The sequence below is a fragment of the Electrophorus electricus genome, chromosome 16, assembly GCF_013358815.1.
Source record: "Electrophorus electricus isolate fEleEle1 chromosome 16, fEleEle1.pri, whole genome shotgun sequence".
In the NCBI taxonomy this organism is placed as follows: Eukaryota; Metazoa; Chordata; class Actinopteri; order Gymnotiformes; family Gymnotidae; genus Electrophorus; species Electrophorus electricus.
The window spans coordinates 15,650,160-15,663,745 of NC_049550.1; positions in this window are offsets into that span (position 1 = coordinate 15,650,160).

A 13,586-nucleotide genomic window follows, 5' to 3' on the forward strand; every position below is an offset into this window, starting at 1 on the left:
AACACCACTGTATGGGCCTAGATGAAGTTTATGCCTGAGACTAGAATACACAGAATTGTCAATGGTAATTTTATACTGACACTCCAAATTAGTTCATGATTAGACATAATCAAATTCTAAGAAATCACCTGTAAATCTCTATTCTTTTAATCTCTCTTCTGTTAATCTCTGTTCTGTTCATTTCTATTCTGTTAATCTCTATTCATGCTGCATTAAAACTTATCTGAACTAAACAAAGAGTCTTACTGTTCTATAATGAGACTGATCACCATGTTCAAATATCAAATGATGAGAACAGAGGCAGCACAGAAGTGAAAAGCTAGATGTGGTTAACGCATTTATCTGCAAGATCCCGCCGTTGAGAGGGTATGCATGCCCTTTCTGGCTAAAACTTACTTTAAACTAAAGACAAATATCTTTAAAAATATGTATTTACCACAGCAGCAAGAAGGCGATGATAGAGAATTAACTGTACACATAACTTAGCTCTGACCACTACATTTTTATTAATATTCAATTTTTAGTTCAACATTTTACACTGTGAAGACTGAACTGCATGATTAAGATTCATGCATGATTTTACGCTTTTGGAATCAGCGCCCCCTTCTGTTCGTCTAGTTACACCTGCACCACTACAGACCCCGAACTGAAAAGCACTGAGCCATAATGGTAGATAAGCAGTATAACACACTTGACAATCGCAAATAAATACAATTATTTTCACTTACAAAAGAACAATAAATGACCCCACAAATCTCTCAAGTTCAAATAATGAATAAAATCAAATTCAGATGAAATAAACAAAATTTCAGAGCAAATAAACATTTCTTGAAAGCATTGTGTACTAAAGGGGAATGCAGTGAAAGACTATAAAAGGTGCAGCAGGTAACAGTACTCCCAGTTCTCTCTTGCTGAAGACATGAGTGCACGCTTCAGTGCCCAACAGGTCATAAATCTGATTTTTTCAGACGTCCAGGAATAACAAGAGATCAATGATTTAGAAGAGGTATCTGAAGAAGAAGATGGGGAGGAATACGAGCCGGAGCACGATGAATCATCTCCAGATGAAGAAGAAATCCCCCAAGCTAACAGAGAGACATTTTTGTTAAAAAATGGCAAAATAACATGTTCCCTGTTACCATATGACACACATGGCAGGGAGGCAACTCAAAATGTCATAAGGATGACCCCCAGGGCCCCACAAGATATGCAGTTGCTCATGGCCATGGCATCACTTCAGCATTCTCTGCATGTATATCACACCAGTCATCGAAGAAATCCTCCTGGAAAATGACAAATTTGGAAGGTTTCTCTATATATGGGGACATCTGGAAAATAATGTATGTTATTGACCTGCGAACTTACATAGGGCTGCTAATTTTAGCAGTTGGTTTATTGGTCACGAGGTGAGGCTACAGCTTGTCTCTGGGACGCAGAGAGTAGAAGGGCGATTTTTTGTGCCACAATGCCACTGAAAGTGTTTCACGACTGTTTCACGAATGCTAGGAGAAAAATGGGAGATTGATATGTTGCAGTTTGAATTTCTCAATGTAGGGGTGCATAAGAAAATATCACTATGTTGCCTAAAAAATGTTGATGACTGTAATTGTTTTCCTTTCAATACAATATATTAAAAACTACTTTTTGCACATTTCTGCTACTTTCGGAAGCTATAGAATTGCCATCTCTTAATAAAATGTTAATGTTTACACCTATGCAGAACATTAAGCAAAAATGATGATAATACATCTCTACTTTAGTGTACGAAAAAGAATATAACTGGTGTGCTGTAATAAAAACGAGTGGTGGCCAATGATTAAATGTAGTCTTTCTGCAATGTGAAAAGAGAAAACTCAAATATTCATAGACAGACTTGCATGAAGGTTGTTTCTTCAATCAAAGTAGATTGGGGCTTTAAAAACTCAATTCAGCTATTTTATTTTAGGGGTTTTAGTGAAGGCAGATCATTTTTGACCCTTAGGACACGAGGTGTATACATAATATTAAGGACAACACGAGGGTTTAAAGGAACTGAGGCTGCAGATGTTCTGCTGCTTCTGTGTCTCCTAAGTGGACAGAGACTTGGTAGTGCTAAAAGCCACAGAAGAGTCAAATACACTTTACAGAAGAGCAGTAAACATTCAGTGAGAGCTCAGTGACCCTGGGGCTGAACCTTTACTGTTCCTTAATCAACATGTACTTCATTTGACCTTACTGTTCCTTAAACAAAGTGTACTGCATTTCAGCAGAGCCTTGATAATCGTCACTCAAACTATCATTACCTGCCACCTCTGTACTTTAACAATCCACTTCAGGCAGTTAAAAACAGACACATGTGTTCAACCCAGCAATGCAGTTCAGGGAATCCTTAATTCATGTATGTCTCATATATACATGTCCATGTCCAGTGTGAGGTGATTTAATGTGAAAATGTCACTTTCCGATGCAAGAAAAATGAAATTAACTATCTGGATAGTTTTTCTAGAGTAACGATCCCAGTATGTATTTTGTATATTGTCTCTTGGATGTATATTTGCTTTTGGTCTGCTTCTCCAGTGTTGACCATTGCCTGAACTGCTTTCTCTGTGAAATCATCTGTATAGTAATTTTTGCTCTGTACTAGTTTTTAACTTTTGTCTGTTTTTCATTTATGCAGTGGATTTCCCATATTGTCAGTAAAAACTATTTTTGTTAAACTCATCTGCACACATCTGATTAGTCATGTTGCCTTACATTGATCTTTATCCTAGTAATGGTTTCTACAATGTGATTTTAAACCATGGTGCTTTATATCTGGGCTGTTGAGTGCATTCTTTTAAAGTAAGACAAATGATCAAACTACTGGTCTACAACTGCTGTTACCTGATACATGTACACAAGATGTATAGAGAAACAGCTCTAAATCTACTTTTATTCCACTATTCAGTTGTCTGCCACACTGTTTTCATAATGAAAGTCTTCATTTTATGGTTGTGGACATCACCTTATTGAAAAGCAAAATATAAATATCTTTATGTGCATTGAAATAATATGAACTGCAAAAAATATTGCCAACTAAAGGCAAATTATGACTATTATGTTCTTCTGTAAAAACACAGGCTCCTCTAATGATGTCACTAATAATTAATTTTCTGTCTCTGATCTTTCTGCACATGATTCCAGCACATAAAGTTACATCACTGCAACTAAACAACTTCATATGTATTCTTGAACAAACTAATTTAATCAGTGGTGGTGTAATATACTTTAGCACAAATGTGAACTTTGTTCTGATGAAAAGGCCCCATGTTTCCTGTGCACAGTCACTCATTTCTGCTAACCCCTCCGCCACACTGCTACAAGTCTAACAGAGCTCTTCTCACTTTGTGGTTTAGCGCAGAATCAACTCAGTGTTCTGCAGTAGCTGCTGGAGTTTAGAGAGGAGAGAAGTGAAGCTGTAAGATAACTCCCACTCTCTTATGGGGCCCAGACTCCTCTAATGACCTCTTTCATGCATCATTTGTTTCAGAATCTTTTGTGAGTGATTTAAATGTGAATTATAACCAGCAGATAGCATGTTCCTTAAAGGAATCCATGGAATTTATGAGCGGCACGTACACATAGCCAACATGTCTTTGACTGAAAGAGGAATTCTATATCACACAGTTAAGATTGTGGAGAAGCCTGAACTATGTAAAGGCACTAATGACTCAGGCAGGGACCAGTGTTATGTAGATAAACAGTTTAAAACTAAAGAGCAAAGAAAAGTTTGTAATCCTTGCCATACTGTTATTTTCATCCTCGGTTTATTGGTTTGGTTTGATCACATACATACATGCACACACACACACGCACACACACACACACACACACACACACACACACAGTGCAGTGATAATAATCAATAAACAGAAATGTTTTCTCCATGAATGTGCAGCCATGGCAATTGCTGCATGTGAAGATTGAGGCCCTGAATCACAGGAATAACACCCACAGAGTACTGTGTGTGTGTGTGTGTTTTTTTCACCTCAGTTTGGACAGAGCACTCTCAAACCATTTCACTGCGAGTTATAATGTGTATGACTATGTATGTGACAAATATACTCTGACGATCCACCATCGTCCCGTCCCGAAGAAACCTCGACCCTCCGACCCCAATGACTACCGCCCTGTTGCCCTCACATCAGTCGTGATGAAGTACTTTGAAAAGCTAGTCAGAGACTTTATCACATCTTCACTGCCAGCCTCCATGGACCCACTGCAGTTTGCATACCGCCACAACCGCTCCACTGATGATGCAATTGCACATCTGTTCCACACCACACTGACCCACCTGGACGAAGGGAGAGGAAATTATGTTAAAATGCTGTTTGTCGACTACAGTTCAGCATTTAACACTATCATCCCCTCCCTACTCACTACTAAGTTGGAGGATCTAGGACTGCATACACCCCTGTACGGCTGGATCTCCAACTTCCTAACAGACAGACCACAATCGGTACGGGTGGGCAACTGTGCCTCATCCACCCTCACACTCAGCACTGGAGCTCCTCAGGGTTGTGTCCTAAGCCCCCTGCTCTACTCACTGTACACTTATGACTGCACAGCCACTTCCAGCTCCACCATCATTGTCAAGTTTGCTGATGACACCGTTGTCATGGCCTGATCTCGGACAACGATGAGAGGGCCTACCTGGAGGAGAATAAACACCTGGAAAATTGGTGCCAGGAAAATAATCTCCTCCTAAACGTCAGTAAGACAAAGGAGCTGATCGTGGATTGCAGCAAGAAGCAGGAGCAGCACTACCAACCTGTGAGGATCAGTGGAACCACGGTGGAGAGAGTAGATAGTTTCAGGTACCTTGGTGTTCACATCTCACAGGACCTGTCCTGGTCCTGCCATACCAACTCCCTGGCAAAGAAGGCTCGTCAGCGTCTTTACCACCTCAGACGCCTAAGAGACTTCAGACTACCCTCCAAGGTACTGCGAACTTCTACACCTGCACTATCGAGAGAATCCTCATGGGGAACATCACGGTCTGGTTTGAGAATAGCACCAAGCAGGACAGACAAGCACTCCAAAGGGTAGTGCGTTCCGCAGAGCGCATCACTCACACGGAACTTCCTGACCTGCAGACCATCTACTACAAGCGGTGCCAGACCAAGGCCAGGAGGATTGTGAAGGACCCCACCCATCCCAATAATAGGCTCTTCTCTCTGTTGAGGTAAGGGAGCCACTTTTGCTCCCTGAAGACCAAGACAGAGAGACTGAAGAGGAGCTTCTTCCCACAGGCCATTCGGGCCCTGAATCAGGGAAACTGATAAACTGTGGGGACCACCACCACCATGTAGCATAACTGTATATATATATATATATATATATATATATATATATATATATATATATATATATATATATATATATATATATACATAGATATTCTATACCACCATGTAACATAAAAACTGTAAATATGCCATTTTCAAAATGGATCTGTACATTCTGTACATTGTGTACATATATATATATATATATATATACACACAACCATATACATTGTACATTGCGTATATAATCATAATATACATATATTGTACATACATTGTTAATATATTTTTGTACATATATAGAATATATATTTCTCTATGCGCCCGTTTTCTTTTTCCTCAGTTTGGACAGAGCACCCTCAACCATTTCACTGCGAGTTATACTGTGTATATATGTGACAAATAAACCAAACTTGAACTCGAACTTGAACTTGTGTGCATGTGTGTGTGTTTCTTTGTGCATGCGTGTGTGTGTCTGAGTCTGTACCAAGGAAATAACAATCACAGAGCAATCTATGGTCTGTGTGTGTTTGTGTGGGTGTATATACATTTGTTTGTGGTGTGTGTGTGGTTGTGTGTGTGTGTGTGTGTTGGGTGTGTGTGCGCATGCATTTGTTGAAAAAGGAGAGAACAGTGCAGTAAAAGAGGAAGAGAATTTAAATACACAAAAAATAACATAATTAAATACATCACAGACAGTTCACATGGTTAAAACCTCAAAGCTGTTTCTTCTGAGTTTATTTTCCTCTGTTCCCACAGTGCTGATGAGACTTTGCACAGTGAGGTAAGAAGAGCTCTTTATTAACTTACATTTGTTGTTAAATTTCCCCGTAGTCTGTGCTTTTAGTAAATAGCATAAAGGTCAAGAGAACATTACCACTCTTCATGAACTCTCATCCACATATAGTTGTAGAGGACGTGGAGTTGGTTTTGGATTTCAGTGGTGTTATGTTTATGTGGTGTGTTTGTGTTCCTGATGGAGAGACTGTGTAAATCAAAGGAATAAAAAAGCAAGCAAAAAATGAGTGTGAATGTGAGAAGTGCATGTGAGCGAGTGACAGAGAGGACTCTTAATTAGGACAGTCCAGGAGTTATTATGATAGTCCATTTTCAGGAAACCAGCAGTCAGACCCATCTGTGAATTAGAAATGAAAAATTTACATTAGGAACAAAGATAAAAAAACAGGAACAAGAAAATAATGTGATGACAAAGAAAGACTTACAAAGGGCTAACAAGAAATTGGTGTGGAACATCACTGCTCCCTCTGTACAGAACACTCAACCAATGATGATTTTTATATATATATATATATATTATATATATATATATATATATATATATATATATATATATATATATATATATATATATATATATATACAGAGAGAGAGAGAGAGAGAGAGAGAGAGAGAGGAGAGAGAGAGAGAGAGAGTGGCCTGGGAGTGTGACAGAGTATTTTTACTGATTCTAGCCTTGAGCTCTTCTGAAATTAGATTGGTGCTTTTATTCCTGTTGGAGCTACAACTCCAGCATTGGTGTCTCTGCCACAAGTGCCCAGTCACCACTGGGAAAACCTTTTGATAACACCACACAGATTTGAAGTTGTTCAGATTATATGTCTTGCATATGTTTCTATACATGGTCTCTGCCACTTGGTCAGGTCTCTTAATATTTGCTTTCCCTGCAAGTGTCTTGTGTTCCTGTTAGTCTCAGATGCTCCTTTGTATAGTCTGCATCTTGTGTGGTGTAATGCACCCCTGTTACAATTAACATAATGCTTAGTTCTTGTATTTTTACTACCATGATCAGTGACTCTGTACTGTCCTTCAGTCATGCCTTTTCCAGACATTGGTAAGATTGTCTTGTCAGCCACTTCTGCTAACTGTCAGTGTTAAATTCCATGTAGGTAATCCTGCCATGACACCTCCACTGTTTTCACGGTAACTATGTCCCCCTTCTGACTGGGACATGCCCTCATCAGCCCATCCTTGGGATCCCGTGTTTGGATGTAGTCATGGATATCTCATATCACATCCTGAACAGTGGTGTTGAGCCTTCTGTCTGGTGTGCAGTCTTTGTTTGTTATATCTTGGGTGATAATGAAGAAGATTTTGGTGAATGGTTTGGTAGGCTATAGAGTTTACTCCCCCTACTCTTTCAAGTTCCTTGTCTAGTCAGATTGCCCTGCAGTGATATGACCTCTGGTGCTAAGATTCCTGGGTCAAGTCAACTCCTCCATTAAAGTGCTGCAACATTTCATGGGAAAAAATTTGCAATAATTCTATTACACTGAGTGTGATTTAGCTATTTATGATCAATTTGTTTAATCACTTTCAAGTTTTGAGATTTAGAATCTATATTATGAATTAAGAGTTCTACTGGAATTCAACACATAGTTCCTGTAAGTTCCAACATTATTTTTCAAACCCTTTGTGACCTTCTGAGGAAAGTAGTGAGGCATGAGTGAAAGGTAACAAAATGTACATTTAATGAAGTAACTAATAGACAAAGCAGGAGTTAACTGAAGGGAACATGAAACAAAAATCAAAAATATTTCAAAAGGGCAAAAGGATTAAGTATTTGTTGTGGCTGGCTAGATTTTTATTTGGAATAGAGGAGGTCAGTGTGAAACATTGACTGGAGATGCCTTAAATGAAGAGAATGAAACAAGGTTCATATATGTGTGATGACCAGTCAGTGAGTGATTGGATTGGAATAGAGGAGGTCAGTGTGAAACATTGACTGGTGATGCCTTAAATGAAGAGAATGTAACAAGGTTCATATATGTGTGATGACCAGTCAGTGAGTGATTGGAAACGTGGAAGTGATTTGGTGGTCCAGTTGGTTGAAGGACAGGTGATTGACAGATTGGAGGTGTCTGATTGGCTGGGTGTCAAAGAGTGGTTATGAGTGGGGTGATTGTGTGTGTGTGTGTGTGTGTGTGTGTGTGTGTGTGTGTGTGTGTGTGTGTGTGTGTGTGTGTGTGTTTGGCTGGCTGGGTGTCAACATTCTTCATCTTTTGGGTAGGATGAGAATAGACCTCCTAGAACAGACCTGAACAACAAGCTCTCACTACATACATATTGGCCACTTCAGTCTTCTACACTGCTTAGGACATAACAAAATTGTTATTAATACAATATCTATCTGATTTATGACTGTTTAAATACATTTGTATGTAATGCTGAGATGAGGTGTTAAAATAGTTGAAGTTGTTTTTATTTTGTTAAAGTTGGTAGAATGGTTGTGTTTTTATTCTTATCACAATGGCTTTCAAATTGTACATTTACAGTCTGGACAAGGATTCCTATAAATCCTTTTTGTGAATCAAAACTGAACTGAAATGAGATGACAAGAGCCAAACCTCCTCAGTAATACAGTTGTGTCATCAGATCAGTCTGACTGATATTTGAAACAGTGTAAACAGAAGCAGAGAATGTGATGCACTCAGCTGTGTTGTGTGCTGTTGTGTGTCTGTGCAGGTTTGTTTAATGATGTCACTCAGAACTCCTCTTCTAACTCTCACTCTCATTACTCTGTTCATGTCTCTGGGTAAGACTGCAGTCTTCATCAAAATTGTATTTTTCTTTGTAAAATTTCCAAAACTGTTGAAACCTGCAAAAATATTAGGAAAATTCTGATATCTAGTATAAAGATTTTCTGACACACTGTTCCCATTTAATGAAGTTAATTTACATTGGTTACCAAAGCCCCCACATCCCCCAACCACTGCTACAGAGCTTGCTGAGTGCTTTGTGGTTTTTCTCAAGTTTAGGGCAGTCTTAGATTAAGAGCACACTGTGTTAAGATTAAAATTCACAACCCCACTATAACTACAAAGTGCAGATATATTTTTGTTTGTTTTTCTCTTGACTCAACCTCAAATATTATGTGACTGAGCGTTAAGTTGTTCAGAGTCACTAGTGTCCACTTCTCCCCAAGCTCCTCCCCCACCCTGCTACAAGCTCTTCTCACATTGTGGTTTAGCTCAGAATCAGCTCAGAGTTCTGCAGTACCTGCTGGAGTTAGAGAGGAGAGAAGTGAAGCTGTAAGAGAACTCCCACTCTCTTATGCGGCCCAGACTCTTCTAATGACCTCTTGCATGCATTATATGTTTTAGGGGTTTTTGGAACAGAATGGAGTGTGAAGTACAACCCAACTAAAATATGTGTTTTAAAGGGGTCCACAGTGTTTATCAATGGCAGTTACACATACCCAGCAGGGCTGGAAGTCAAAGAGGAATTTTGGGTTAAAGAGCCATTCGATAGAGAACAGGACACACCTGTATATTGCAAACCCACTAAGGACTCAGGCACAGTCCAGTGTTGTGTCGATAAACAGCAAAAGTTCTCCCTCAAACTGATTAATGTAACGAAGGAGGATGACTATTACTTCAGAATAAAAACAATTGTAATCGAACAAAAATGGCTGGGAGATCCTGTTAAGATCAGTGTCACAGGTGGTTTAAATCTTTAATTTCCTATTTTCTAACTGTGATGCATAGTGTCCTTTACTCAGAGGAATTTGAGTCTTGAAGTTCATTAATGCCTATTTTTAACTATGATGCACATTCTCACTTCATGTAAAGGCGTTTGAGTTTAATAAAGCTGATTATTGAGACTTGTTAAACTGATTAAGGGTTACTCTGATATATTAGTTGTACTATGCAATTTGTTTCTCTCTTATTTTTTAACAAATTCAAGACAGTTTCATGACAGCAGAATTATTTTCTTAATTGCTTGAAGTTTTCTGGATGATTTAAAGGCTGTCTAATTGTGATGGACTTCCATTTGTTTGGTTTGACGATTATCTAATTGTCTTAGAGCTCCTTGTGAACACTCTTCTTGAAGTAATAGAGAGAGAAGCAGCAGTTCTGACGTGTACGACCACCTGCAGTCTGACTGACAGTCCAACATTCATCTGGTACAAAAATGGACGTCGTTTATCCTCCAATACAAACCCACTCCACCTGCGGCCAGTCAGCAGTGAGGATGCAGGCAGTTATATGTGTGCTGTAAGAGGATATAAACATCTCCCCTCTCCTGCTCAAACTCTCACGGTCAGATGTGAGTTTACAATGTTGGTTTCATTTTATGATTATCTGATTATTGCTAAGTTCATTTCATTGCCAAGTTCAGTTCATTTCTCAGTTAAAATGCAAAAAATACAATGAATTAGTAAAGTCTTATTAGAATTATATATATATATATATATATACTATATATATTATATATATATATATATATATATATTCTTTACTTTGAGTACATGAGACATTTCATTACTATAAAATGCATTCTCCACATGGTGTTATTGCCTGATTTAAGGTGAAGACATTAGTAATGGTGGGACAACTATTACAACATCTCCAGAATCAGCTCTTAGAACAGTAGAGGATACAAGTCCATTAATGAACCTGGATATATGCCTGGTTGATGCAGATCATGCCTGTAGTCTCCTTGCTCCTCCTTTCAGACAGAAGACGTCATATTCATTTCTTCACATTCTCTCATTTTGTGGGTGTTAGATCCTCCAAAGAATGTCTTGGTGTCCATCAGGCCCTCTAGTGAAATAGTGGGGGACAGTTCAGTGACTCTGACCTGCAGCAGTGATGCCAACCCACCTGTGCAGAACTACGCCTGGTTTAAAGAAGGAGGAACCTCATCTGTAGGATCTGGACAGACATACAACATCACCATCAGCTCTAATAGCAGTGGCTGGTATTACTGTGTAGCTCAGAATGAACAAGGGATGCTGAAATCAGCTTCCATAGATGCCACTTTAAAGGGTGAGACAGACAGACAGTTATGCATTTGCTATTCACATTATGAAAGCCCTATATTATGTGTATGAACAATAGTGTGCATGTCTGTTTCTCTCAGCAGGTCACTTCTACATTTTGCCTATAGCTGTTGGAGTCAGCCTCTTTGGGATTGTATTTCCTCTCTCAATAGTTTTATTTATGAAGAGAGAAAATTTAAAAAGGGTAAAGTGAAAGATGTTAATATAAGTTACATGTATAAATGATAACTTTGTAGTACCTCATTTCTGTTCCTTTCCAAAAGCACTTTATTAATATGGGAAATCTTGAAAATATGACTAATATCATAAATGCAATATTATGAATTCTAATGTTTATTCTCTGTTTTCTGTTTGGATGAACACTGACATTTGGGTTTTTTTGAGCTCAGAGGCAAGAGGCAAAAGAGAAATACAGATGAATCTGATTATGGGGTGAGCTATCACAGAAATCCAGATATATTTGTCAATAAGGAGTCTTAACCCTGCTAAAGAGTTCATAGAATTCATGTCATGACAAATCAGAGCCTTTTAATGACAGTGTCAGTCTTAGTTCTGTATCTTTAGCATTTGTTTATGTCAGAGTGAGAGCTCCATCTGAGATGCAGACTGTCAACAACAAAATAACATTAGTGGAAAAACTCCAATGGAACCTTAACCATAAAGCTATTCAGTGTTTATCATTAAACTGCACATCATTAACTCTGTGCTTCACAGAACGCCGGCCTCAACCCCTGTCATACCTGTGACACTTCCACATCCAGCTCTCCTGTGTATGAAAATACTGCAGTGAGTTCATCATATCAGTCATCATATCTTGATAGCACTCTAGAATCTTTTTTGAGATGGGATGTGTAAAGCTCTTGTCATTTTTACTGAATACTGGATGAATACTACGATACACAGCTTTCTTACATTACCATAATTATATAGAATCCACAGGAATAGATTATTAAATTTAGATATGCCAAAACATGCATTGTTTTGTTGTGTTTTTTCAATTTGTTAAGCAATATGAAGATGTTTGTGTGTGTGTGTGTGTGTGTGTGTGTGTGTGTGTGTGTGTGTGTGTGTGTGTGTGTGTCTGTGTGTATTTTGTTATTCCAAATGTCCTTGTGATCTGATATTCTTTCCTGTGTTTCCTTTTATAGGACTTAAGGAAACATCACTAAGAGAATCATCACTGAGAAATTAAACTTGCAGCTGTATCCCAATGCAGTCAAAAGAGTGAGAGATATAGAGGGGAAGAGAGATGCATGATCACATGTAGAGAAGAGTGTTCAGTTAATCAACAGTAAAAAATGTAATCCAGTGCAAAAAATGTTGCAGCCTTTCATTTTTTTTTTTTTTGTACTGATGGAAAATAACCTTGTTCTTATTCTGAAAATCGAATTAATTAATAAATCTAAATTAAAATCTAAATGTTTTATTATTTGTTAATTAAATTTTTATCTAGTCCATTAATTTTAATCCAGTTAAAATATTTGAATGTGGTTTCCTCAAAAGCATCATGATGTTTATATCTTGTTCAGTACATGTACTCAGGGATTCTCACTCTAGCAATCTGAACTACAATGAAAATAGAAGAAAATAATGTAAAGTGAGCTCGAACCCACGTCAGCTAGATGATGACACCGACAGCCTACTGGGTGAGCAACCACACTTTAATGGTGGGCCCTTGTGCAGAACAGTTAGATCGTGGAACAAGTAAACAAGAAAAGTAAATAACCAAAAGGTGAGGAGTGAACCTCAGCCATTTTGTTACGATGTGAACGAGCTCCTGCTAGACAGCTGTGGCCATAAAACAATCTGCGCGTATATCGCTCTTCAAAGGAATGGAGGACAACAACACTAGAGGGAAAGAAAAACTAAACACCATGCCGAGTGTGGGAAAAGGGAGAACCAAGGATGGCAGCCCCAATGCCCTGGGGAAAATCAAACTAAAACTTCCCAAACAAAACCAGAAAACAGGAGCTGTAATGGCTAAGGGGAGGCTTAGGAGAGAGACAGATTTGAGGGGGAAAACTGCAGAAGGCAGGAGACGTGTAAAACACAGACACCCTCGCAGCACAGAAGTGAGGTGTCACACAAGGGCTCACAGACCTCAATACCCAGAACTTGGCTCAGAACTTTGGCAAAGACCCAGCACTGAGTGACTGGCTCACTGGGCTTATATAGACCTAGCCCAGCTCTTGGCCGTTAAGCCTCATTAGTGTTGTGCCTAACTCGAGACCTCCCACTGGTGGTTGGAAGGAGCCTCGGCCTGGCACCGACCCTTACAAATAAGGTTAAAAAACAACAAAAACTCCATCATGTAGGGATTAGATCCACACTACCAGCACCTATAAGACTGACAAAAAATAATTCCTTTAAACTCTTTATCATGGACTTATTAGCTAATAGCTGTTGTTAAACATCATGGCACCAAAATATATGACAGCTTAATGAAAGCTTTACATTGTTTGATTATATAATATAAA